Below are 27,980 nucleotides of genomic sequence, written 5' to 3'. Positions count from 1 at the left end.
CAGAAGCTTACTTTACCCTTCACTGCAAGATAGCAATGGCTCCAGACTTACCGCCTGCAGCTCCTTACCCTTCAACTAAGGATAACTATGACATAGCTGATGAAGCTTAGGCATCTGGGTTGGTCTAGCTGTCACTCCAGGCGCTCAAGCGATCAGTGGTAAAACCCTGAGTGTGCTCAGACCCCTTCCTTTTAAATATTCCTTTTCAAATCCTTTAAGGCAAATAACTACAGATAGTATGTTCAGAGCATATAGGCTAGTTCTTTAAATCAGCCAGTCAGCGAATGTTCAAGGTAGTTTCTGACAGGGCCAGGTGCCTTGCACTGTTCGTACTGTTTTAATGTTGATATAGGTTAAGAACCAAGACTTGAGATTGGTTAGTCTTTTCAACCAATAGATTTTTTCATTCTCTGAGGGCCAGGTATTGACACATGAGTGTGGCATGTCAATGTTTAACCCACAAGATTTAAAGGTTAGAAAGGCAGATTTGTGTTACTAGGAAACAGAGTTACTGATAGTGACTGAAGGGATTTCTGGATAACAACTATTGTTACATTTTGTTTGATCTTACTTTTTGCCTTATGATTTTTTTCAAGTGCTATATACCACACATTGCATTGTGCACTCTTGTTGACTTTTTCCAATCTTACAACAAGTCAAAAACACCTTAAACCAACTTAACAATCAATTCAGCAACCAGTGGTGGAAAAATGCCTCTATCACTAAGTGCACTAAGTACATTCAAACATGCAGCGACCCAGCCAGGTGACAGGAGAGATGCATTGCTGTGACACATACAACACATAGACAATACAATACACAACCAAAACAATGAAGGACTAAGTAAATACATGGTGGTGAATTATGTAACATACTGAATGCATTTACGGTATGACGGAGTATAGAGCTTATAGTCCAATTGCAGTTAGTAGGGAAAATTTGAGTTTGGTGTTTGCACTGTTCTACAGTCAGTTACCATCAGACTCATTAAATGTTAGCCATGATAAAGCTGCAAGATGCAGCGGCAGATGAACCTTAGAGAGAGAAGACAGAGAAAAGATTGTTTCAGTAGGACAAAGTGACAATTCTTTGGCTGAGAGGGATCCTGCTGGACGAATTGTAAAAGAGATTTTATTTACACATAACATTTAGAGAGGGTTTGCTTAAACGACCTCTACTGCGGATGATAAATTAAGAGGCCTGTATGGGGCTGGCGACCAACTATGCGTGGCCACAGGTTAGACAGGTTTCTGCACAAGCAGAAAGAAACTCATCAGATGAAACCGTGAATGAGATATGGGTAAAATCAATGTGCATAAGAAAGTAATGAATATTCCATGATCAAAGAGACTAAAAGTGAGTCTACAAGTTTATCAACTTTCAAAGAAGAATTACTTTCACATTGTTCCTCCAAAAGGAAGTGTATGATATACCATTTTGTAGCTCTGAGTCTCTACTTTTATCCACTGTAAAAAACGCAATTTCAAATTTTGCTACATAAGACAAATTTAGGCCGGTTGGTCACAAATTACTGGATCTTGTGGTGACTAACATCAAAGTATTTTTTGATACCAATTTTATGGATTCTTAATGTTTTACTGTAGCTTGCTCAAAAGCAGGGCACAATGGAAACCATTCAATAGGGTAAGATAGGTAAAGGATGGCATGTACCGGTAAATAACATATTTACGTGCCTGCATCAAAAGCAAACAAATGCTACTGGGAGTTAGGCTTTTTCTCAAATCATGCATAGGTAGCCTAATTATTAATTACATTCATTGATGAATAAACCATTTTTTAAGATCATTTCACTGTAAGGTCTACACCTGTTGTATTTGGCGCATGTGACTAATGAAATTTGATTTGATTTGAAAAGTTTGCATGGAGATGGCCTTGACTCAATCAGCTATCTTTAGCCAGTTCACACATACTTCTCACCATTAGTGTCATACGGACACAGCTTGGACCCTAGGTAAGACGTATGAGTGTGTAATCAGGGGGTAAAGTTACTCTTTAACTAAGGAGCAGTCTCCACTACACGATTTGTTCTATGTTCTAAAATGTGTTTAAAGTAAAATTATATTAAACATGGACTTTCAATCTTTTAGTGTGATTTAATCCTGACAGTACATCAAGCATGTGCTCTGCAGACTGATATTCAACGACGAGCTAAAATAAATGATGATTGATAAGAAATTACATCTCAGAACTTGCTGCCCTTTGACACATCAACAAGCAATTGAGAGATTGAGTCTGTCATGCCCGTGTGTGCGCATGTATGACTTAAATAGAAGACTTAGGGGAAGTGTTTCCTCCCATTCCTTTCATTATCTTTTCCTCCCAGCTCTAACCCCCTCCTGTGAAGTTGTATAAAACAACCAGCCCTTCTCCTGCACTATTAACTAACTCCTCTCCAGTTATAGCAGTAAGACAGCAGACTCAATCAACATGTCCTTCTCCAGCAGCACCTTCATGTCCTCTCACATCTCCATGTCTGGAGGGGGAAGCATGGGAGGTGGTAGCCGCATCAGTGGCATGAGGGCATGCAGCATGTATGGGGGTGCAGGTGGTTCTGGGGTCCGCATCTCTAGTTCCAGTGCATCCAAGTCCTTCTCTGCTGGCGGTGGTTTTGGCATTTGGCAATTGACGAAATCCACTATCTGCTACATTTGACTTCTGGACTAACCAAAGCCAACATTGCAGTGGGGCTGTAAAATGAAGGTTATAATCAGAATCATCAGTTAAGTCCTAAAGGAAATAGCTGTGTAAAGGTGTGGACTAATGCTGGATTCTGCTGAAACTATAGGTGCAGTGTATGGACAAATAATGAAAGCCAAAGCTCATGTTCCCTAAACAAGGACCAGACCCTATGCACATACGCCAGTTGGATCAGGTGTCAAACAGCTCGGTTGAGGAAAGATTTTCCAACCGCTCTTGGGTCTGCATCTCCAGTTCCAGTGCATCCAGGTCCTTCTCTGCTGGCGGTGGTTTTGGCATGGGTGGTGATGGATGTGGCTTCACCCTGTCTGATGGCCTGGACCTGCACGTGTCTGCCAACGAGAAGGCCACCATGCAGAACCTGAACGACCGTCTGGCCACTTATCTGGACAAGGTCCGCTCCCTGGAGAATACCAATGCTGATCTTTAGCACAAGATCCGCATGTTCCTGGAGGCCAAGTCCTCCCCCACTGGTCGTGACTACAGTGCCTTTCATCTCTCCATCACTGAACTCCAAGACAAGGGATGTCAGTCAACTTGTTTACAACTACACTACATCATTATGACTACTTTTACAACTTGTTTATAAAGGCTGGGTTTTACGGCCACTGATAGCTGTTACCTTACTATTGTGGAAGAGGTAGGGGAGTGCCTGTTACTCCCAGGCACAAGATAAACACCACTGCTTAGTAAGCCTTCACCAGTAACCTGATAATGTCAAGGACAATATCATAAATCTAGTTCATGCCCATTACCGCATTGATGTTCTTACCTGTAGCTTTAATTTAATGAATTCCATTTTTGTGCACTGTTAACGCAGTGTATGTATCCCAGGGTAATTGATCACTGGTCCATTGTCAGACACACTAACATACCCAAAACTGCCTCAAAATCAGATCAAGTTTATAGCTCCATTCATCCATTCGCTCCAAATAAAACTGTTCAACTCCAAAACGTAATTTTCTCTTTCAGATCCAGGATGCCACACGCATCAACGGTGGAATCTACCTCAGCATTGACAACGCCAAGCTGGCAGCAGATGATTTCACGGTCAAGTGAGTAACATCATGAATGATCACAATAAATATGCATCAATCCATACTTGTTGTTTTGGTTCCAAATAATCCATAGTTATATCCAAATACCTCCGTTTTGTTCGTGCGTTCAGGTCACTATCCGAAGGGTAATGCGCGAGCGCATTTCGTGACAACAAATTTCAAAATATTCCATTACCGTACTTAGAAGCATGTCAAACGCTGTTTAAAATCTATTTTTATGCTATTTTTCTCATAAAATAGCGATAATATTCCAACCGGACAACGTTGTATTCATTCAAAGACTGAAAGAAAAAATGGAGAAGTTTCGTGAACGCGCATCTCAGTCTCACTGTCCTCAGGCAGGCCACTTACAAACTCTGCTGCTGTACTTTGCCCAGAGACAGGAGACACGTCATTCCGCTTTCTGAACGCTTTAGAGAGCCAATGGAAGCCTTAGAAAGTGTCACGTAACAGCACAGATGCTGTAATGATGATAGAGATGCAACAGAAGGACAACAAATTGTCAGACAGGGCACTTCCTGCATGGAATCTTCTCAGGTTTTGGCCTGCCATATGAGTTCTGTTATACTCACAGACACCATTCAAACAGTTTTAGAAACGTTAGAGTGTTTTCTATCCAAATCTACTAATTATATGCATATTCTTGTTTCTGGGCAAGAGTAGTAACCAGTTTAAATCGGGTACGTTTTTTATCCGGCCGTGAAAATACTGCCCCATAGCCCCAACAGGTTAAGATATCCTGTCCCTAGGAATTTTTCCCAAAGAGAGCTAAGCGCTCCTTTTTCCATAAAATAACCACGAACATTTGGTCATCATTCCTTATACTACACCGATTCAGAAACCCAAACGTTAACTACAAACCAAACCTAATAATAATTCCACTGTACTTTCTCAAATCATTAATCATTCGTTTTAAACTTCCTCGATGGTTCTGTGTACTTTAATTGAACATTGGTAGAGCAGTTGGTAGAGCATGGTGTTTGCAACGCCAGGGTTGTGGGTTTGATTCCCACGGGGGACCAGTAGGGAGAAAAAAAATTATGAAATGTATGCATTCACTACTGTAAGTCGCTCTGGATAAGAGCGTCTGCTAAATGACTAAAATGTAAATGTAAATGTAAACATACACTTCCCTTGGATACAATACTGTACTTCCAATCTATGAAACTCCCATATTTAACGTACTATTTGACTAATTTGTCCCAAGCTTGCTTACAACCTTAAAACCCCTTCAGTTTGTCTGCAAACAGGCCCATTCTGTTTGCTAAGGAATACCCTGCCATTATACACACAACTGTGTTTAATGTGCACCGTCCCTGTAAAAATAAAATTAACTTAACTTGCAATTCACTTTACTGACTTGACATTTTTCCATGCAACGTTCAATTCACTGGTGTTACTAAACAATCAAACCACGAATCAATAACCAGAATTTATCACAAAACTTTTACGATTCCATTATTTAGACCAGAATCGCTTCCAGCCACATATAGTCCAGTGCTCACAACCAACTCTCCTCTTTTAACCCGTAGGGAAAAACATGACCTCTTTTCAAACAACTTTCTGCCTTACCTCTATCGTAAGATTAAAACCAATGTTACAACTTTATCTCTCTTTCGGCTTCACTCTTATGAAATGTCCAAGACTTTTAAAAATACCATGTATATCGCCAAATTTATAAAATACTTCTTTCAACTCTTTTAGCATAAAAATAAACACTTTTCGGTGGTTACAATTCTATCGCAATTACCTATCCGCTCCTTCTAATTCATTAAATTTAGGTAACTGCCTTTTCCTTGATTCCGTCATTCAAATACATCTCCCATTCTCTATATATTCTTTAAGCAGGCCATTTAGACCACAAACAACGTACTTTATCGAATTCGCCTCTCTATTATTTTTGAATGAATCTGTCTTTCAATTTAAACTAAACAAGCTATCAAAACGTTCGGTTTCCATCTTAAACACTAACAACTCTTTCAATTTAAACTAAACAAGCTATCAAAACGTTCGGTTTCTATCTTAAACAAACACTAACAACCATATCGTTCCAGTCAAAACATATCCTGGGTATCCTGGAAGGATATTGACCTCATTCCGTCAGCAGAGGATGCCTGGTAATTCTTTAAAAGTGCTTTCCTCACCATCTTAAATAAGCATGCCCCATTCAAAAATGTAGAACCAGGAACAGATGTAGCCCGTGGTTCACTTCAAACCTGACTGCCCTTGACCAGCACAAAAACATCCTGTGGCATTCTGCATTAGCATTGAATAGCCCCCGTGATATGCAACTTTCAGGGAAGTTAGGAACCAATATACACAGGCAGTTAGGAAAGCAAAGGCTTGCTTTTTCGAACAGAAATTTGCATCCTGTAGCACAAACTCCAAAAAGTTCTGGGACACTGTAAAGTCCATGGAGAATAAGAGCACCTCCTCCCAGCTGCTCACTGCACTGAGGCTAGGAAACACTGTCACCACCGATAAATCCACGATAATTGAGAATTTTAATAAACATTTTTCTACGGCTGGCCATGCTTTCCACCTGGCTACCCCTACCCTGGTCAACAGCCCTGCACCCCCGACAGCAATTTTCCCAAGCCTCCCCCATTTATCCTTCACCCAAATCCAGATAGCTGATGTTCTGAAAGAGCTGCAAAATCTGGACCCCTACAAATCAGCCGGGCTAGACAATCTGGACCCTCTCTTTCTAAAGTTATCTGCCGAAATTGTTGCAACCCCTATTACTAGCCTGTTCAACCTCTTTCGTATCGTCTGAGATCCCCAAAGATTAGAAAGCTGCCGCGGTCGTCCCCCTCTTCATAGACCCAAACTGCTACAGACCTATATCTATCCTACCCTGCCTTTCTAAGGTTTTCGAAAGCCAAGTTAACAAACAGATCACATACCATTTCGAATCCCACCGTACCTTCTCCACTATGCAATCTGTTTTTTGAGCTGGTCATGGGTGTGCCTCAGCCACGCTCAAGGTCCTAAATGATATCATAACCGCCATCGATAAGAGACAATACTGTGCAGCTGTATTCATCGACCTGGCCAAGGCTTTCGACTCTGACTATCACCACATTCTTATCGGCAGACTCAACAGCCTTGGTTTCTCAAATGACTGCCTCGCCTGGTTCATCAACTACTTCTCTGACAGAGTTCAGTGTGTCAAATCCGAGGGCCGGTTGTCCGGACCTCTGGCAGTCTCTATGGGGGTGCCACAGGGTTCAATTCTCGGGCCGACTCTGTATACATCAATGATGTCGCTCTTACTGCTGGTTATTCTCTGATCCACCTCTACGCAGGCGACACCATTCTGTATACCTCTGGCCCTTCTTTGGACACTGTGTTAACTAACATCCAGACGAGCTTCAATGCCATACAACTCTCCTTCTGTGGCCTCCAACTGCTCTTAAATGCAAGTAAAACTAAATGCATGCTCTTCAACCGATTGCTGCCCACACCTGCCCACCCGTCCAGCATCACTACTGTGGATGGTTCTAACTTAAAATATGTGGACAACTACAAATACCTAGGTGTCTGGTTAGACTGTAAACTCTCCTTCCAGACTCACATTAAGCATCTCCAATCCAAAATTAAATCTAGAATCGGCTTCCTATTTCACAACAAAGCATCCTTTACTCATGCTGCCAAACATACCCTCGTAAAACTGACTATCCTACCGATCGATCCTTGACTTCAGCGATGTCACTTACAAAATAGCCTCCAACACTCTACTCAGCAAATTGGATGCAGTCTATCACAGTGCCATCCGTTTTGTCACCAAAGCCCCATATACTACAACCTGTCACGATTGTCGTAATGAGCGGACCAAGGCGCAGCGTGAATTGAGTTCCACATCTCTTTAATAACAAAGTGAAACTTTAAGCAAAAACAATAAATCAATAAACGAACAACGAAACGTGACTACTTGGTGCACATGCACAAACACAAAACAATATCCCACAAACACAGGTGGAAAAACGGCTACCTAAATATGATCCCCAATTAGAGGCAACGATTACCAGCTGCCTCTAATTGGGAACCATACCAAGCACACCAACATAGAAATAGGAAAACTAGAACACACCCCTAGTCACGCTCTGACCTCACCACCATAGAGAACCGAGGGCTTTCCATGGTCAGGGCGTAACAGTACCCCCCCCAAAGATGCGGACTCCGGTCACATAACCTGAAACCAGATGGGGAGGGTAGGGGGGTGACTAGTGTCGGTGGCGGCTCCGGGGCGGGTCGTAGCCCCCTACACAGACCCCGGATCCGGCTGAACGCCGTGCCTGGACTGAGCATCAGCGCAGAGGAAGGCTCCTGCCATGGAACGGGACTGGACGCCGTGCCTGGATCGGGCACCGGCGCAGAGGAAAGCTCCGACCCTGGAGTGGGACTGGATGCCGTGCCTGGTCTGGGCACCGGCGCAAAAGAAAGCTCCGGCCCTGGAGCTGGACTGGACGCAGTGCCTGGACTCTCTGGACCGTTGACCGTCGCTGGAGGTTCCGGACCGTTGACCGTCACTGGAGGTTCCGGACCGTGGACCGTCGCTGGAGGTTCCGGACTGTGGACCGTCGCCGGAAGCTCTGGACTGTGAACCATCGCCGGACGCTCTGGACTGTGAATGCTTACTGGAGGTCTAGTGCGTGAAGCCGGTGCAGGTGGCACCGGACTGGTGACACTCACTTCAGAGTGAGTGCGGGGAATAGGCACAGGACGTACCGGACTGGGGACACGCACTTCAGGGCGAGTGCGAGGAGCAGGCACAGGACGTACCGGACTGGGGACACGCACTTCAGGGCGAGTGCAAGGAGCAGGCACAGGACGTACCGGACTGGGGGCACGCACTTCAGGGTGAGTGCAAGGAGCAGGCACAGGACGTACCGGACTGGGGACACGCAATTCAGGGCGAGTGCGAGGAGGAGACACAGGACGTACCGGACTGGGGACACGCACTTCAGGGCGAGTGCGAGGAGAAGACACAGGACGTACCGGACTGGGGAGGAACCATCATTTAATTGTACCAGAGTATCTATCATATTCTTTGTTTATGTACTTATATAACGGATGTATGTGTTTTAACAATTCAGTGATATAAGCCTGTAAATGTAAACCAAGTATACCATGTTTTGCATGCATGGGTCATTGAGAAAACGGGTACTAATATCTTGCTACGTATCCTGAATTGTCTGGATACTTAATACTTAAAAAAATGTATGCAAAAATTTAAATTAAATTTGAAAGGGGCTCATTAATGTTAATGTACATCAGAGAGGCAAGAAGGATGGCGGAGCAGATGATGAAAAACATATTATATCCCCTCTAACCCAGGGTATTTGGGGGGGAAGGAGAGGCTCCCGAGAGCTATAGCTGAAGAAACATGTAGCAGGTTAGGTGATGCTCAAGTGAATGATTGGCTAGCAGAGCAGGATGCTTACACTCTGCATAAACCTGTGCGAAAACAATTTCCACGAAATAGAGTTTTTTCTACTCATCCCATGTCCCAGTTTCAGGCGGATCTATGTGACATGCAGGCACTTGCTGATAAAAATGATGGAAATCGATACATGCTAACGGTTATAGATATTTTTTTCTAAAAGAGCATTTGTAAGGGTCTTAAAAAATAAGAGTGGGGCAGAGGTGACCCGGGCCTTTGACTCTATCTTGGAGGAAGGAGGAGCACCCAAGAAAGTGCAGACTGACGGCGGTAAAGAATTTTTTAATAATACTTTTCAGAAACTCATGAAGAAGCACAATATTGTACATTTTTCTACAGGTTTGGATTTGAAAGCTTCATTTGTTGAACGCTTTAACAGAACTTTAAAGGAGAGGATGTGGAAATACTTTACGGCTCACAACACCCATAGATATGTGGTTATAGTTCAAGATTTAGTAAAGGGTTATAACTGCAGCTACCATAAGAGTTTATGGATGAAACCCTCCGAGGTCTCTTCTGAAAATTCTTTTCAGGTCTTTAAAGATCTGTATGGTTTGTTCCCCCTTCACCGTAAGAAAATGTTTTATTTCAAATTCATAGTGGGGGACTTGGTACATATATCCAAGTTGAGGGGTGTTTTTAACAAAAAATATGAGCAAGGTTACTGCGATGAGCTGTTCACAGTTACCGAATGTCTACCACGTATACCTCCGGTCTACAAGTTAAAAGATTATGATGGGGAGCTTATAGAGTGTTCCTTTTATGAGAAGGAACTCCAGAAGGTAAAGATGGGTAAAGACAAAGTCTTTCACGTGGAGGAGATTCTGGATCAAAAGAGAGAAAAGGGTTAAAAAAAATGGGCGTTGTAATATATATATGTTGGAAAAACTGTCCACAAAAGTTCAACAATTCAACAGGGTATTAGAAGACGAAGTGGTGGAGACAGTGGGGGTTAACTTAAACCCTCATGCAGGATAAAAACACCTCCATTCGGGTGTACACAGGAGTGCATCATGGAGCACAGTGGATTTTACCTGACTCTCCCCAGTAATGCATCTGCAGATATATATAGGAACAACAAAAGTTTGAATTGTACAACCAATTTTCCAAAGCCTATATAGTTATCAGAGGCCTGGGAAGTAGGTCTCAGCGAGATTACATACCCCCATAGTTGGTTTAATATCAAGGATAAGGACCACGATTTTTATTGTAAAAGGACATCTGAACCCCCAAAGCTTATAAAGCTTAAAAAAGGATTCTATAGAACTCTAGAGAGGATAATTTTTGAGTTGAACAGCCTCCTAACCCTGAACCATATGAAAATACTATTGAACTACAACCCTATTCATTATTATTAGTATTATTTATATATAAATATAAATGTAAATATTTTATAAACACAATACATAAATTAAAATGGTTATGGTACACCACCACCATCTCGACCCTTACCGATATGTATCGTACTATGTTGATCAAGTGGGTAATGGATTACCCGGTTATCATGGAACCCCTACCATGTATGATTCGGGAATAGGCGGTATATTTTGTAACCTCTTTAGGATGCTTTTACCATTTATGAAGAGAGGCCTTAGCATAGCCAAACCTCATTTAAAATCAGCAGCCAAAAATATAGTAAGTGAGGTGGTGGCTAATGCTATGACTAGACGAGCGTCATCAGATCCTGAGCATGAAGAAGTCTTATGCTGTTGTCTCGAAGACCAAAAAAGAGACCTCCGGGTATAAGGCGTAGGCCGGCCCTTAAAAAGCGGAGGTTAACCGTTAAAATAAACTCAGTAAGTCAAAGACGACGTAAAGTGAGGAGGTCTTGACCAAAAACTGAAAAAATAATACTCAGAAGCATTTTCTAAAAGAACAAGCAACATGGCTCTTTTACATCGCATGTCCTCTGAAGCTATAAAGACAGAGCTCGTTCTTTTCACGGCCCCCTTAACCCAATTTTCAAAAGATAGGTCCTGTTATGTGGAGATGGCCCCACTCTCGGCCATTACAGACAATGGACCTATAGAGTTTTTCATCCCAAGCCATGGTGACAACTACCTGGACCTCAACAACACCTTATTACATTTACGTCTCAAAGTGACCAAAAGAGGTGGTACTAATATTGCAAATGATGCCAAGGTGAGCCTCATTAATTACCCCTTGGTGACCATCTTCTCCCAAGTGGATGTGACTTTGGGTGAATGCCTTATCAGTCAATGCAGTGCCACCTATCCTTATAGGGCTATCCTGGAATGTTTACTAAACTCCTCTGAAGACACAATTCAGCGCTGGGCTGTTTAGCAAGGATACTGCAGGAGCATCTATGGAAGACATAGACCCTACCACCGGTGAAAACAAAGGACTGGAGACACGTGCTCGCTACTGTGCAGAATCTCGAGGGTTTCATCTGCTATGGCCTATACACTCTGATATTTTCTTTCAAGAAAGTTTACTCTTAAATTCGGTGGGCCAAGGATGAGTTTTGTCTGATGTCTGCCCAAGACGGTGACTTTAGTTTAAAAGTGTTGAGGGCTACGCTTTTTATTAAAAAAGTGTCTGTATCTCCAGCAGTTCGTCTGGGTCATTCACAGGCTTTGATGAAAGGAAATGCCCTTTACCCTCTCCAAAGTATTACCATGAAAACATTCAGCATACCTGTGGGGAGTAGAATCTGCAGTCAAGAAAACCTGTTTTTAGGTCCGTTACCCCGCTACATTGTTATAGGCTTGGTTGATCATGCCTTTAATACAGGCAGCTTACATAAAACCCCTTTAATTTTCAGCATTTCAATGTAGAGTTTGTAGTTCTCTGTCAGGATGGACGTCAGGTCCCCGCTAAGGCCTTCCAACCACAATTCAAAAACAACATATCTGTGCGAGAATTTTACAGTCTATTCCTGGCTACAGGGAAGCATCTAAAAGATCTCTCTTTACCTATTGACATAAATGATTTTGCAGAGGGTTACACATGTTATGCTTTCAATTTATCACCGGATGATGACACCTCAGGAAATCTGTCTGTGGTGTCCCAAGGGAACCTCAAGCTGGAAATGTGTTTCTGTACACCTTTAGCTTGTACAGTTAGTATGATTGTTTATGCATGCTCTGATTCAATCTTGGAAGTGAATGCCCAAAGACAAGTCTTAGTGGATTATTAATGAAGATATTTAGGATCATTGAGCAAAAACATGAATACCCAAGAGTTAGAAGATCTCATGAGCTGCTTGATTGGAAAACAATTTTGTGGAGTATGGGCCTGTGATGAACTACCTATTGAGAAATGGAAGGATCGACCGGTCATGTTTATTGTCAAATACCCATCCTAAACACATGCCTGGTGAACATTGTGAACAAAATCTCAACTTTTTTTATTCCTATGGATTTCCCCCCAGATTTTCACATTTCCCCCCCATCTATTAAACAGTTTTTGAACAAAAATGGATCAAAGATCTACTACAGCATCAAACAAGTACAAGATAACCTTTCAACTACATGTGGTCAACACTGTGTATTCTACCTATGCCAAAGAGCCCGTGGAGTTTCTTTTGAAGATGTTATGTCTCTTTAAAATGATGATTTAAGAAGTAATGATAGCACCGTAGATTTTTTTGTTAGAAAATATCAAACGTGTTTAAGTGTGTGTCCTTTAAGACCCTATAATCAAGGTGTATGCACACGTCAAATGTTTAAAAAATGTCACAAATGTTAAATTTAATTTAATGAAAAGTCATTCAAAAGTCTAACCACCCTGAGAGATCAGGATTAGGAAAAGGTCCGGAGGCGTTCAGGGGTGAGGACTCATCCATAAATGAGTTATTATTAGCCCTTTCAAAGGGGGAGGGGTTCCAAGAACATCTTTAGGAGTGCTGTAGCTCGTTGAAGGGTTTTGTTTTAAAGTTTGAATCTATTGGTGAAGCTTATAGTTTGGTACACCTGAGAGTGGAATGTTGAGGACTGCCAGGGCTTTAAGAAACTGACGCCAACCAGGAGGTCTTCTGTCATCAGCAATCTTGTGGGATGCTGTGGTACTTTTAAAGTCCATCATATGAGAACCCCTGACAACATCCCCCTGAAAGATAAACTCTCCTTTGTCATTCCAAGCAGCGGCCCCCTTTGAGTCTTTTATTTTGTTCATAATGTATCTAACATTTTTCCTGTTATGTGCTGGAACATGTGTCAACATGTCATGTATAACATCGTCTTCAACATGCATTTGATCTTCAACCGGTAAGATCTCCTGTCACGGTTGTCGTAGGAAGGAGCGGACCAAAGTGCAGCGTGTGTGTCGTTCCACATTTTATTTTCACTGTGAAACTATGCAATACATACACATAACTAAAGAACAAAAAAACAACAAACCGTGACGCAGAGGTGAAACACTAACTCAAAATCAATCTCCCACAAACCCAGGTGGGAAAAACACCTACTTAAGTATGATCTCCAATTAGAGACAACGATGACCAGCTGCCTCTAATTGGAGATCATCCCAAACAAAACCCAACATAGAAATACAAAACTAGAACATAACAACATAGAAAAACTAAACTAGAAAACCCCCCTGTCACGCCATGACCTACTCTACCATAGAAAATAACAGCTTTCTATGGTCAGGACGTGACATCTCCGGTCCAGGCATTTGATGGGCATGGCTCTCTCTATGCCCTTCATCCTTTAAGGGTTTCAGTAGGGAAAGCGATAAATGGTTGGTCTCTCACATTATTTTACCAAGGCCAAATACCTTTGCAAGAGGTTTGTGCATTTTTGGACCTTATCATAGGGATTCAATCCTGGACCGGAGATGTCACTGGAGTATTTGATTTTAAATCAACGATTAAATAAGAACATTTTGCTTTGGTAGCGTCCTCATATCTTTCCATAAAGTAGGATTTCCTTCCAGGGTACATCTGCTGAGCAAGAATGTTTATTTGTAGTTTGTCTCTAGGGTTTTTGAACAAAATCAAGTAATTGGCGTTCAGACTAATGGTACGGCTATTTTTACCTTGGTGAAACACATTTTGTACCAAGTAAAGCACGGACAGGTTTCGATAATGAGTATATTGAGTAAAAGCTCATGCTATTTCAGGATGTTCACTGCCGGCAAAAAGCATATAATCCGAAACCAGCAGATTGTATTTATGAGGTAAAAGTTCCTCATCAGACAGGGATGCGGGTATTCCTTCAACAAACTTGATTTTATTTTCTTCAACAACTCATCATACAAAGGTTGATAACATGAATAGCACCACACAATATTGTCAGGTTTCTGAGATAATACATGTTCAGAATTCTCTAAAATACTTTTTACAAAACAAGTTTTACCGCTATTGGATGGGCCTGCGATTACGGCCGAAAATGGTAGTTGCAACCTGGGATCAAAACCTTCTACAGCAACCATTATATCTTAAGGGTTAAGACACACTGGGCTTGTAACATAAGTCAGTAACCAAAGGGCAAGGTGGTCCCGTCAGGTAAAAGTAATCTCTTGTCATAGACTACCCGGAATATTTTAGTAAGTGGGGCATTACGTAGATGGAACCCCTTTTTATCCCTAACAATCTTTTTGTAGGAGCTTACAATTTCTCATTCACTATTCCGGTCGTTTATGTACCCTTCGACTAAGCATTTGATTGATTCCAAGTTTACACGGGGGGCATTTTCATCATTTTGAGTCACGTCTTTTGCTTTCAACAACACGTGATTGTCTTCAGTCCTAAAAGCATAGCTTTTGGGGCCACAGGATGACCACTCTATGATATGGTCACCATCTTCGAGTTCACTCGTTAAACCACCCAGATAGTTGCTAAGCGGGGGGGGTTCCAATCACCAGGTTTGCTTACATAGACCACAGAGTCTGTGTCATGATAAAGAACCCTCCTCTGCAACTGCTCCATGAGGGTGAATAGTTCAAGTCGACCATAGGCCGTGGTAAATGCTGCAAGAAACACCCACTTCTTGTTACGTCTCCATTGCACCAGGGCAATGTCTTGACACAAGAATGAAAAATGTGAAATTCCATATTGGTCTGAAAAAACAAATTACATAAATTCTTCGGGATTTTTAATGATCGACTTTGTTAGCATATTACTTCTCTGGGATAATTTCCCCCAAAGCGAATTTAAATACAATTTTGACAGATTTCTTTTGGTTTTGTTGACCTCTATTCTGTCAGGGTCAAGACGTATGCCTTCTTTTTCATGATAGTCCTGAATGTATCTATCTTTGTGTAACCGTGTAGGTTCCGTCCCTCTCTTCGCCCCAACCTGGGCTCGAACCAGGGACCCTTGCACACATCAACAACTGACACTCACAAAGCATCGTTACCCATCGTGCCACAAAAGCCGCAAGGGGAACAACCACTTCAGGTCTCAGAGCGAGTGACGTCACCGATTGAAACACTATTAGCGCGCACCACCGCTAACTAACTAGCCATTTCACATCGGTTACACTTACCCCCCTTTTGACCTCCTCCTTTTCCGCAGCAACCAATGATCCGGGTCAACAGCATCAATGTAACCGTGTAGGTTCCGTCCCTCTCTTCGCCCCAACCTGGGCTCGAACCAGGGACCCTTGCACACATCAACAACTGACACCCACGAAGCATCGTTACCCATCGTGCCACAAAAGCTGCGGCCCTTGCAACGCAAGGGGAACAACCACTTCAGGTCTCAGAGCGAGTGACGTCACCGATTGAAATGCTATTAGCACGCACCACCGCTAACTAACTAGCCATTTCACATCGGTTACACTTGCTCTCTTGATCTGTGACTAATGCAGGATACCCTGAAGCCATTTGCTTGCATCTCAAGAAGGTATTGATGTACTCTTTAAAAGAGTGTCTGATTTCCTGGAAAAGTTCCACAATTCAAAGATTTTGGCCACACGATACCCCTCCTCTATAGCCTTAGAGAATTCAACGGTGACCCATACACCGGTCAGAGCTCTTTCTTGATCTGAATGATCACAAGGCTTTTCCTGGTTGTTGTTTTCACTGCAGGTGCGACAAAGGGGAAAGAAAAGTTTCCCTTGAGGTCCCTTGTAAGGCAACACTGGCAGAAACAAACCCCGGGGAGGGTAAACAGTTGCTTTTATCAGACCAAAATAGTTTTGTGATAAGTCAAAGTCACTGTGAATAATTTCAGGATGATCCATAGGATAACAAGAGGAACTCATTACATGAGGATAAAGGGATGTAAAAATCTACATATCCAATTTTCTCATCAGGTTGTATTATATACCGTAATGTCAAAGCAGTGGTACGACCTCCATACAAGGACTGGCGGGGTTCCAGGGATTTGGGTATGTCAACGGTGGAAAGAAAAGCTTGAACATGAGGATCAGACTTTTTGAGTACTGTCCACTCATGTTCCCAGATAACCGTAACACTCACCCCATAAGCAGCCTGTAAAGATTCCAATTTGTCTTGGAACTCCTGGTACATATCCCCAAAAGTCTTTTGGGTTAAGACACACATGGCCTGGGGCACAAAGCAAGATTTACAACCGTGGAAGAAACAACCGTTGTACTCATACACTGTCTCAACACCGTCAAGATGTGTGTAACCATCTACAAGGTAGGGTCCAATCTTTTTTTCCCCTTTTATTCAAAGCATGTTGGATAAAAATGTTTTAGCCTGGGACAAGTAGTCCAACCATTGAATGGACCCGCTAGAGTATGACTTGAATTGTCGGCGGTAGTTGTCAGGCGATGGAATAGGTATAGATGCTGGAGATAAAAAGTGTGTACGATAGGTTTTCATGCATGCCGGTGCAATAGTTGTATAACTCCAGGGGTCAATGCCCTGATTACCTCTTCTCTGAATCTTAGGCACCCTTCATCATTGTCACAGTATAATTCCATCTCTTTATGGAAATCAAAGGTATTATGACGTACTGTCTCATACCATGTCATGAATCTCTCTCGCTCTTTAGGAGACATTTAATCACACCCGTACATTTTGGGACTTGGATAAGCTCCAATATAATTCCTCCTCAGATGTAAAGAAATGAGGAAACCAACCTTTCACACAGTTTTCAAAACCCAAGGCCTCTGGCATTTGAGCCAATCTCATGGGTAAGAAACGTAAACTGTCAATGTATCTCTGGTTGAAGGCGGGGTCTACAAAACACCAGATTTTACTACCGTTGGCTATGACCCTGGGTGCAACGCCTTGTTGTATCAAGGGGTTCAAAAGAAGATAGGAATTATGAGCTACAAATGTGAAGTTTTTGTACTGGGGTTTTCTGTTTTCTCTTTAGAAATAGTAGTGCACAATTGGGGCCCTCTTTTCACCCTTGAAAGTCATGGTAGATACAAAAATAGGCAAATGAACCCCTGATTCCTGATTACTCTCAAAGTCATAAAACACATATTTCTCTGAATGTTCATCTTCAGCCAAGGGCTGAATATAGCACTCATGTTCCACTTGAACCACTTCAGTGTCTCTACTTTTCAAAGCCCCTTTACAGATTGGGCAGCGTATGATACCACATGCGTGAGGTTGGGGGTTGTCTATTTTAAGGTTGTAATTGCAATGGCATTTTGGACATTTCTTGTTAATGTCACAACTGCTTACAGATTTATATGCCTTGGGGTGCCATGTTTAAATTTTGTGTTTTTCATAGCAGTAGGTGGAACGACATGTACGATGATAATCCTCACAGGGTGTTAGGTGTAAGGGCTGCATCGGACATTTTTCGTCCTGGCACACTGAACAGTTATAAAGACAAGGGTCTCCCCCCCCGCCGGCTGTAGCCTGAATGACAGGATGGACACAAATATTGTGCTCCTAAGAAAGCTCTGATGTTGGTAATACCATAAAAATGGTTGTTTTGCACATAAAAGTACAGAATATGAGGATGAGGTTGAGGGTTTTCTGGAATTTCAATAGAGCTGAATTAGCTCTACTATGGTACCATCCCCACCTCTGATTTATAACACAATTTTCCAATTCAATCAAAAGCATCATGTGGTTGCTCATTGTCATCAGATATAGGAGTTATAAGAGGTGTGTGTGTGTGTGTGTGTGTGTGTGTGTGTGTGTGTGTGTGTGTGTGTGTGTGTGTGTGTGTGTGTGTGTGTGTGTGTGTGTGTGTGTGTGTGTGTGTGCGCGCACTGGGGCCTCCCACTCCTCTTTCTATTCTGGGTAGAGACAGTTTGCGCTGTTCTGTACAGGGAGTAGTACACAGCTTTGTACGAGATCTTCAGTTTCTTGGCAATTTCTCGCATGGAATACCCTTCATTTCTCAGAACAAGAATAGACTGATGAGTTTCAGAAGAAAGTTCTTTGTTTCTGGCCATTTTGAGCCTGTAATCAAACCCACAAATGCTGATGCTCAAGATATTCAACTAGTCTGAAGAAGGCCATTTTTGTTGCTTCTTTAATCAGCACAACAGTTTTCAGCTGTGCTAACATAATTGCAAAAGGGTTTTCTAATGATCAATTAGCCTTTTAAAATGATAAACTTGGATTAGCTAACACAACATGCCATTGGAACACAGGCGTGATGGTTGCTTCCAATGGGCCTCTGTACGCCCATGTATTTATGCTGCAGTAGTTTATGTGTCGGGGGGCTAGGGTCAGTCTGTTATAGCTGGAGTATTTCTCCTGTCTTATCCAGTGTCCTGTGTGAATTGAAGTATGTTCTCTATAATTCTCTCTTTCTTTCTTTCTGTCTCTCTCTCGGAGGACCTGAGCCCTAGGGCCATGCCTCAGAACTACCTGGCATGATGACTCCTTGTTGTCCCCAGTCCACCTAGCCGTGCTGCTGCTCCAGTTTCAACTGTTCTGCCTGCGGCTATGGAACCCTGACCTGTTCACTGTGATTACTATTATTTGACCATGCTGGTCATTTATGAACATTTTAACATCTTGGCCATGTTCTGTTATAATCTCCACCCGGCACAGCCAGAAGAGGACTGGCCACCCCTCATAGCCTGGTTCCTCTCTAGGTTTCTTCCTAGGTTTTGGCCTTTCTAGGGAGTTTTTCCTAGCCACCGTGCTTCTACACCTGCATTGCTTGCTGTTTGAGGTTTTAGGCTGTGTTTCTGTACAGCACTTTGATATATCAGCTGATGTAAGAAGGGCTATATAAATACATTTGATTTGATTTGAGATTCCATAGGAAATGAGCTGTTTCCAGCTACAATAGTAATTTACAACATTAACAATGTCTACACTGTATTTCTGATCAAATTGATTTTAATGGACAAAAAAATTGCTTTTCTTTCAAAAACAAGGACATTTCTAAGTGACCCCAAACTTTTGAATTATAATATTTTGCGAATTACGCCATAAACCAAAAAATGTATTTCTGTGAAATCTCTTTTCAATGAAGGGATACATTTTCTGTCTGCAAAAACAGCACTGACATTACCACATTAAAATATTAATAATACTAGCATAGGGATTGATGTAAATAGAAACCTCTCATTTTACAATGTCCATAATAAATTGTTGATTGTTTGGAGGTCAACCGACAGCAACTATATTTTGGAGAGGGTTACAGTAGACTGGTGAAGAGCATTCTAACTTGATAGTCTAGTATGCAAAACTGGCAAGCTTGGTGACATTCCGTATTTCAGTTACAAGGAAATCTCTCACTGTAATTGGTGGTCCCTCCCACTCACTACATTCTCAGTTTGAAAGGCTTCCCTGTGGCCAGCACTTTACGATGCTCATGGTCAGGGGAAAAACAGTGTAGAAATCCTTTGTTATCATAGTTGTTGTTTAAGTTTGATGTATCAATCTATTTCTTTACTACAATCTTGAATTTTCCGTCTTTCTTCAACATGCTATTTGGTAAATATCCAGTTGTGTAAAAATACTTAAGTAAAAATACTTTGAAGTACCACTTAAGTAGTTTTTGGGGGTATCAGTACTTCACTTTAATACTTATATTTTTATAAACTTTTACTTTGACTCCACTACATTCCTAAAGAAAATCATGTACTTTTTACTCCATACATTTTCCCTGACACCAAAAGTACTTAGCAGGACAGGAAAATTGCCCAATTCACACACGTATCAATAGAACATTCCTGGTCATCCCTACTGCCTCTGATTTGGCGGACTCACTAAACACATGGTTTGTTTGTAAATTATGTCTGAATGTGTCCCTGGCTAACCGTAAAAAAAAAGGAAAATTGTGCCATCTGGTTTGCTTAATATAAGGAATTTGAAATGATTTATACTTTTACTTTTGATACTTAAGTATATTTTTGCAATTACATTTACTTTTGATACTTAAGTGTATTTAAAACCAAATACTTTTAGACTTTTATTCAAATAGTATTTTACTGGGTGACTCCCTTTTACTTGAGCCATTTTCTATTAAGGTATCTTTACTTTTACTCAAGTATGATGATTGGGTACTTTTTCGACCACTGTAAATATGATTGATTGAACATCTTGACCACTGCCTGTCACCAAGGGAGTACCCCAAGGCTCGATCCTAGGCCCCAAGCTCTTTTTAATTTACATCAACAACATAGCTCAGGCATTAGGAAGCTCTCTCATCCATTTATATGCAGATGATACAGTCTTATACTCAGCTGGCCCCTCCCAGGATTTTGTGTTAAATGCTCTACAACAAACATTCTTAGTGTCCAACAAGCTTTCCCTACCCTTAAACTTGTTCTGAACTCCTTCAATACAAATGTCATGTGGTTTGGTAAGAAGAATGCCCCTCTTCCCACAGGGGTTATTACTACCTCTGAGGGTATAGAGCTTGAGGTAGTCACCTCATACAAGTACTTGGGAGTATGGCTAGACGGTGCACTGTCCTTCTCTCAGCACATATCAAAGCTGCAGACTAAAGTTAAATCTAGACTTGGTTTCCTCTATCGTAATCGCTCCTCTTTCACCCCAGCTGCCAAACTAACCCTGATTCAGATGACTATCCTACCCATGCTAGATTACGGAGACATAATTTATAGATCGGCAGGTAAGGGTGCTCTCGAGTAGCTAGATGTTCGGCCATCAGATTTGCCACCATATAGTGTGTGTGTAGGACACATCACTGCACTCCATACTTCTCTGTAAACTGGTCATCTCTGTATACCCATCGCAAGACCCACTGTTTGATGCTTATTTATAAAACCCTCTTAGGCCTCACACCCCCCTATCTGAGATATCTACTACAGCCCTCATCTCCACATACAACACCCGTTCTGCCAGTCACATTCTGTTAAAGTTTCCCAAAGCACACACATCCCTGGGTCGCTCCTCTTTTGGGTCGCTCCTCTATCTATGGTGTCTGCTCTTAAAATAACAGATCCAGCTAGGCATTACTGTACAACATTTTAGTGTGCAAGTAATACATCATAATCTATGTATTTAAATCTAGAAACACTTGAACAAATCTAGAACCACTTTCTGAACCATGATGATGACCTAGAGACCTAAACCCGTTTCATTGTCCTATTTCAGGAGCTGTTGTCCATGTGTGCCCAGATGAGCGGCCAGGTCCATGTGGAGGTTGACGCTGCACCACAGGAAGACCTCAGCAAAGTCATGGCTGAGATTCGTGAACACTACAAGGCTGTCGCTGCCAAGAACAACAGAGATCTGGAGGGCTGGTTCCACACCAAGATAATACTGTTTGTCATTATTAATATGATTACATAATTTAGGACCACGATATCCAAAATGTCCCATCAATTGAATTGTTCATGTGCTGAACAAGGACGTTGCAATTAGCACAGAAGTTATCCAAATCTTCCAGATCTGAAATTTCAGAAGTCAAACGCACAATGCAGTCTTGAAATCGAACTTCAATCACAAATGAGCATGGTTAGACTGTTAAAAAAATTATTTACAAATATTTATTTGGTTTCAATGTCTGCCACCGATCAATGAATTTTCTTAACAGATTCCTGATTTTTTGTTTTGCTCTTCATTTCTCTCCAATAGAAATCATCCATGGAAAATACCCTCGCAGAGACAAAGAACCGTTTCTCCATGTAGCTGTCGGGTTATCAGAAGCAGGTGACCAGCTTGGAGGAGCAGTTGGTAAATCTCAGGGCTGACTTGGAACGCCAGGGCCAGGAATATAAAATGCTGCTGGACATCAAGACCAGACTGGAGATGGAAATCGCTGAGTACAGGAGACTGCTGGACGGAGAGATGACAAGCAGGTGAGCAAAACAAGCCTATTTTATTAGTCCATCAAATTCGATTTTTAAACTATCAAGGGTGTTTTGATTCTAAACTTTGAGCAGGTTCTAGGCTAGACTCACTTACTTTCTTAAAAGCAAAACAGTGGCCCCACCAGTTTGTACACTACCTGCAGAATCATGTCAAAACCTTGCAAGGTCAAGACCTTGCCATATTGTGTTTGGTACAGTCGATTATGTGCTCATTGGTGTTTTCTGTTTGGTCCACAGTGTCTCCTCCTCCTCCACCAGCACCAGGAAGGTCATCACAGTGGTAGAAGAGGTGGTGGATGGGAAAGTGGTCTCCTTCACCCAATCCTCAGCTTTTTCATATGCACGCCGCTGATGCAGTTCATGAGTGTACTGAGGGAAATACAACAACTGATTATCTGACTCACTAAACATCCAGTGCATATCTGGAAGGCAACAGCAATAAAAATGATTTGTTTGTTCAATTACTTTGTCTTCATAATAGGCAAGAATTATACTTTTTTTTTGCTTTAGTTTCATGAATGATTTCATGTGTCCCTATTCAATTAAACATCATGAAATAGTTTCAGAGTAGTGGTAAGGTTGAACTCGGTGTTGAACTGATTACTAGCTATGTGGTGTCACCTAGTGTTGGCTTTAGGGATGCAAGTAGATGTTAATAAGCAAACCTACATGTACATGTCCCATCATGATAATCTAACATATTTACATGAAATATGTTATTTCCATCACTCATTTATTCTTAAATGTAAGATGATACAATTACAGAAATTCAGGTAAAAGTAAAAAGTTTGACAACCATTCCCAATCTCCAATTTGTGTCAGGATAATCAGAAGGACAAGATACTCCAGGGTGGGTCCACCCAAGCTGCCAGGTATATAGAAAATCAAGTATGAATGGGTAGGACTTAGCCCCTATTGATGCCCCTGTGTGTCAATCTAAGTAACAAAATATAAAAATCCCAGTCAAACTACATTAGTTTAAGCTATAGATGTCTGTTGCATGGGCTTGTATGGGCTGCGTCTCAATCCACCGCATCCACCTATGTCGCCCTTCCGCATCTGCAGTGGAAAGTGGCAGATCTACAGCGCTGTGTGTCAGACCAGGAGACATCCCGAAAATCTTCTCACAAAAACATCCAAAAGGTATGCAACAGATATAACGGTATACTACAAGCAAGCCTGTTTCTCTCCCCCAGTCAGAAGCAGCCTACCTGACTGACTAGCAGTAGTCTGTATGATGTTTAGAAAATATATTTGTAGGCCCGAAATTGTAAGGGGAAAGCCCTAATCATGTTTATGCAACCTAATAATCACCCTTAGACTACTTCTAGAAACACTTTTATTTTGATTGAGAAAATCTACAATAAAAATTGGCCCTCCCTAGTTATAAGAATGTGACATTGCACAGCAGAACGATGGTTTATTTTTATTTTTCTTCTTGATTTCCATATGGAATGAGTACTGGTATTTGTATGTTCTGTTTCATGTTGATTAAAAGGCACATTTTAAAGAGAATATTTTTATAATTTCATTAACATATTGTACTGTAACAATAGTAGCAGTTCATTCTATTGGGGCAGGCGTGGGGCATGGGGGTACACCAGATGTTCCCCCATGATAAAAAGGGGGCATGAGTGAAAAGGTTTGGGAAGCACTGGTCTAGCTGATTATGTAGGGCAGGCTATCAATTCAGCTTGATCATTTGTATGGCAAGATGTTGCATTGGAATGTTGAGTCAGTTGATTCACGGGACTGAGAGAGGAAGGAGGTCCCTCTGGCAGGTCTTCTAGGCTCTTACACATGTGCAGTCAACGTGCTCTGTTCATAACCCTCAGGTGTCTTAGCTTTATCTTTGAGTTTAGTAACCATTTTAGATAGGCCTACTGCATAGTGGAAGTTAAGCTTTTGTTGATCTTTAGAAAGGGTTTGGTCTGACCTCATTGTTTAATGTCTGGGATTTAAACACACTCAGAGGAATTTCACCAAACTGGGACAAAATAACGTAGATAGTTTTTGTTATGGTACTGTAAAACTCAGTTATTTTCTGCTGGTGTTTGAAAAGATTGATGACTATCAAACCAAAAATAGTCACCACAGCAGGCTAAACCTATCTGAGTATACTACAGATCTCCCTCTCCTCCTCCTCCTCCCTGGGCAGCTGTGCGAACCTGGCAGCGTGGCGTGCCACCCTGCCCCTGTCTTCCCCTCCTCCAGACCTCACCCTCCCGCAGCTTCATTAACCTGGCTGCCTCCATCACTGCCCGCAGGATGGAGTACTCTGAGAGCCGCATACTAGGGTGAGACATAATCACACACACAACTCCTCTCTGCCCCTCTGTCTTGTCAGCCCCTGTTAACCAGAGGTGATTCTAAAGCCCCACTTTCCTATTCTCAACTTCAATAACCTTCAGTTAACATGTGGTTGGATTGAAATAGACCTGAGCATATTGTATCTTTCCTATATCACAGTCCAATGTTTACTCCTGACTTATTTTTTTCAAGTGTACCTGAGCAGTCCTTTGAGCATCTTCTTGATGGATCACCCTTTCCTTCCCCATCCAGTTAATATGACCCTACTGTAAAATGACCCTACAGTATGTTTTGCTCTATGACCCGCACAAGTGTCCTGGGACTCATCTAAAGGTAACCCATAAAAATTAATGGAAGTATGGAGGTAGTTTTGTGCAATAATATATATATATATATATACAGTACCAATTAAAAGTTTTTCTTTATTTTTACTATTTGTTAAACAAATAATAAAAAAATGTGATTCTTCAAAGTAGCCACCCTTTGCCTTGATGACAGCTTTGCACACTCTTGGCATTTTCTCAACCAACTTCACCTGGAATGTGTTTCCAACAGTCTTAAAGGAGTTCCCACATATGCTGAGCACTTGTTGGCTGCTTTTCCTTCAGTCTGCAGTCCAATTCATCCCAAACTGTCTCAATTAGATAAGAACAAACTCTTATTTACAATGATGGCCGACACAGGCCAAACCCGGACAACACTGGGCCAATTGTGCGCCACCCTATGGAACTCCCAATCACGGCCGCATGTGATACAGCCTGGATTCAAACCAGGGACTGTAGTGATGCCTATTGCACTGAGATACAGTGCCTTAGACTGCTTCGCCACTTGCGAGCCCTTATCCTTATGATTTATTTTTTGACAATCTTTTTTGCCGTTTATGAATGTGTTTGTTATTCAATGCATTTCTATAGGCTATAGCAGTAAAGGCCAAATTCAATATTTTATCAAAAAAAAAAAATTCATATTATTTTTTGATACCTAAAGGGGTCGTAAAATTCCAAATCAAATATCTAAATGATCCATGGTATGACTTTCCTAAAACAATTCCATATGTCAGCATAGATGAATAAATTACATATCTACACCGAGAACCCCTATCAATGGGATCAGTGTCCCCCCCTCACGGGACGGTTGCGCTAATGTAGGCTAATGTGATTAGCATGAGGTTGTAAGTAACAACAAAAAATCCCAGGACATAGACTTATCTGACATGGGCAGAAAGCTTAAATTCTTGTTAATCTAACTGCACTGTCCAATTTACAGTAGCTATTACAGTGAAATAATACCATGCTATTGTTTGAGGAGAGTGCACAATTATTGTCACGTCCTGACCAGTATAAGGGGTTATTGTAGTTTGGTCAGGACGTGGCAGGGGTTATTTGTTTTATGTGGTTCGGGGTTTATGGGATATGTATTTATGTAAGAGGGGTGTTTGATTTATGTGTTCTGGGGTTTTTGGGTAATGTTCTTGTTTTGTATTTCTATGGTTTTCTATGTTGTGTATTTCTTTGTGTTGGCCTGGTATGGCTCTCAATCAGGAACAGCTGTACATCGTTGTTGCTGATTGAGAATCATACTTAGGTAGCCCTGTTTCACCTGTCCCTTTGTGGGAAGTTGTTGTTTGCATAGCTGTGTGTGTGTGTGTGTGTGTGTGTGTGTGTGTGTGTGTGTGTGTGTGTGTGTGTGTGTGTGTGTGTGTGTGTGTGTGTGTGTGTGTGTGTGTGTGTGTGTGTGTGTGTGTGTGTGTGTGTGTGTGTGTGTGTGTGTGTGTGTGTGTGTGTGTGTGTGTGTGGCCTGCAGTCATGATCGTTTTCTTGTTTTGTTAAATTTTTTGTTCAATAAAGTCACTATGAGCACTCGACCCGCTGCGCCTTGGTCCACTACGTACGACGAACGTTACAATTATGAACTTGAAAATGTATTAATAAACCAATGAGGCACATTTGGGCAGTCTTGATACAAGATTTTGAATAGATATTCAATGGTTCATTGAATCAGTCTAACATTTTGCACATACACTGCTGCCATAATACATTATGGCCTTTCTCTTGCATTTCAAAGATGATGGTTAAAAACAAAACTTTTGAAAAAAATAATGTTTTTTTTTTGTATTATGTTCTCCTACATTAATTTCACATTTCCACAAACTTCAAAGTGTTTCCTTTCAAATGGTATCAAGAATATGCATATCCTTGCTTCAGGTCCCGAGCTACAGGCAGTTAGATTTGGGTATGTCATTTTAGGCAAAAATTGAAAAAAAGGGTTGCTTTTCAGGTTTCTCCAGAGATGTTCAATTGGGTTCAAGTCCGAGCTGTGACTGGGCCACTCAAGGACATTCAGAGACTTGTCCATAAGCCATTCCTGCATTGCCTTCACTGTGTGCTTAGAGTCATTGTCCTGTTGGAAGGTGAACCTTCGCTTCAGTCTGAGGTTCTGAGTGCTCTGGAGCAGGTTTTCATTAAGGATCTCTCTGTACTTTGCTCCATTCATCTTTGCCTCGATCCTGACTAGTCTTCCATTCCCTGCCGCTGAAAAACATCCCCACAGCATGATGCTGCCACCACCATGCTTCACCGTAGGGACGGTGCCAGGTTTCCTCCAGACGTGACACTTGGCATTCAGGCCAAATAATTCAATCTTGGTTTCATCAGACCAGAGAATCTTGTTTTTCCTGGTCTGAGAGTCTTTGGGTGCCTTTTGGCAAACTCCAAGCGGGCTGTCATGTTCCTTTTACTGAGGAGTGGCTTCCGTCTGGCCACTCTACCGTAAAGGCCTGATAGGTGGAGTGCTGCAGAGATGTTGTCCTTCTGGAATGTTCTCCCATCTCCACAGTCACATAGCAAATGGTCTGAATACTTATAAGGTATTTCATTTTTTTTATTTTTAATACATTTGCAAAAATGTCTAAATATCTGTTTTTGCTTTGTCATTATGTGTGTAGATTCTTGAGTGTGTAGATCTTTTTTATTTAATCTAATTTAGAATTATGCTCTAACATAAAAAAAATGTGGAAAAGTCAATGGGTCCGAATATTCTCCAAAGGCACTGTATATGTTCCCATATACGTCAAACCAAATCTAACTTACATTTTGCATATCGCACAAGCTAAGTAAGCATTTTCATATAGCACAAGCTAAGGATAATTACACTTCACCCTTTTGCAAAAAGATCAATTTCCACAGTGTTCTCCACAGTCAGAAAAATATGTGTGCTTGACATTGAAATGTGCTGACATATGACATTTATAATAAGATTGACATCAAATTAACAGAAAGGCCATGTCAAGTAACAGCAGGC

General features: G+C 41.6%; 1 long non-coding RNA gene and 1 pseudogene across 1 annotated transcript; one reads left to right on the top strand and one right to left on the bottom strand.

The window, feature by feature from the left end:
* Positions 1-294: 294 nt before the first annotated feature.
* On the bottom strand, positions 295-4,087 carry LOC123743449 (uncharacterized). The gene is made up of 2 exons (XR_006770240.1): positions 2,880-4,087; positions 295-2,708 (listed from the first exon to the last, which is right to left on the bottom strand). It is a non-coding gene; the product is annotated as an uncharacterized lncRNA (long non-coding RNA).
* Positions 4,088-21,466: 17,379 nt separating this feature from the next.
* Positions 21,467-22,831, top strand: LOC106607414 (keratin, type I cytoskeletal 13-like; annotated as a pseudogene).
* Positions 22,832-27,980: the final 5,149 nt, after the last annotated feature.

This window comes from Salmo salar, chromosome ssa06 (genome assembly GCF_905237065.1).
Source record: "Salmo salar chromosome ssa06, Ssal_v3.1, whole genome shotgun sequence".
Lineage (NCBI taxonomy): Eukaryota > Metazoa > Chordata > Actinopteri > Salmoniformes > Salmonidae > Salmo > Salmo salar.
The sequence above is the reverse complement of the archived record's forward strand: the minus strand, read 5'-3'. Positions and strand labels throughout refer to the sequence as shown.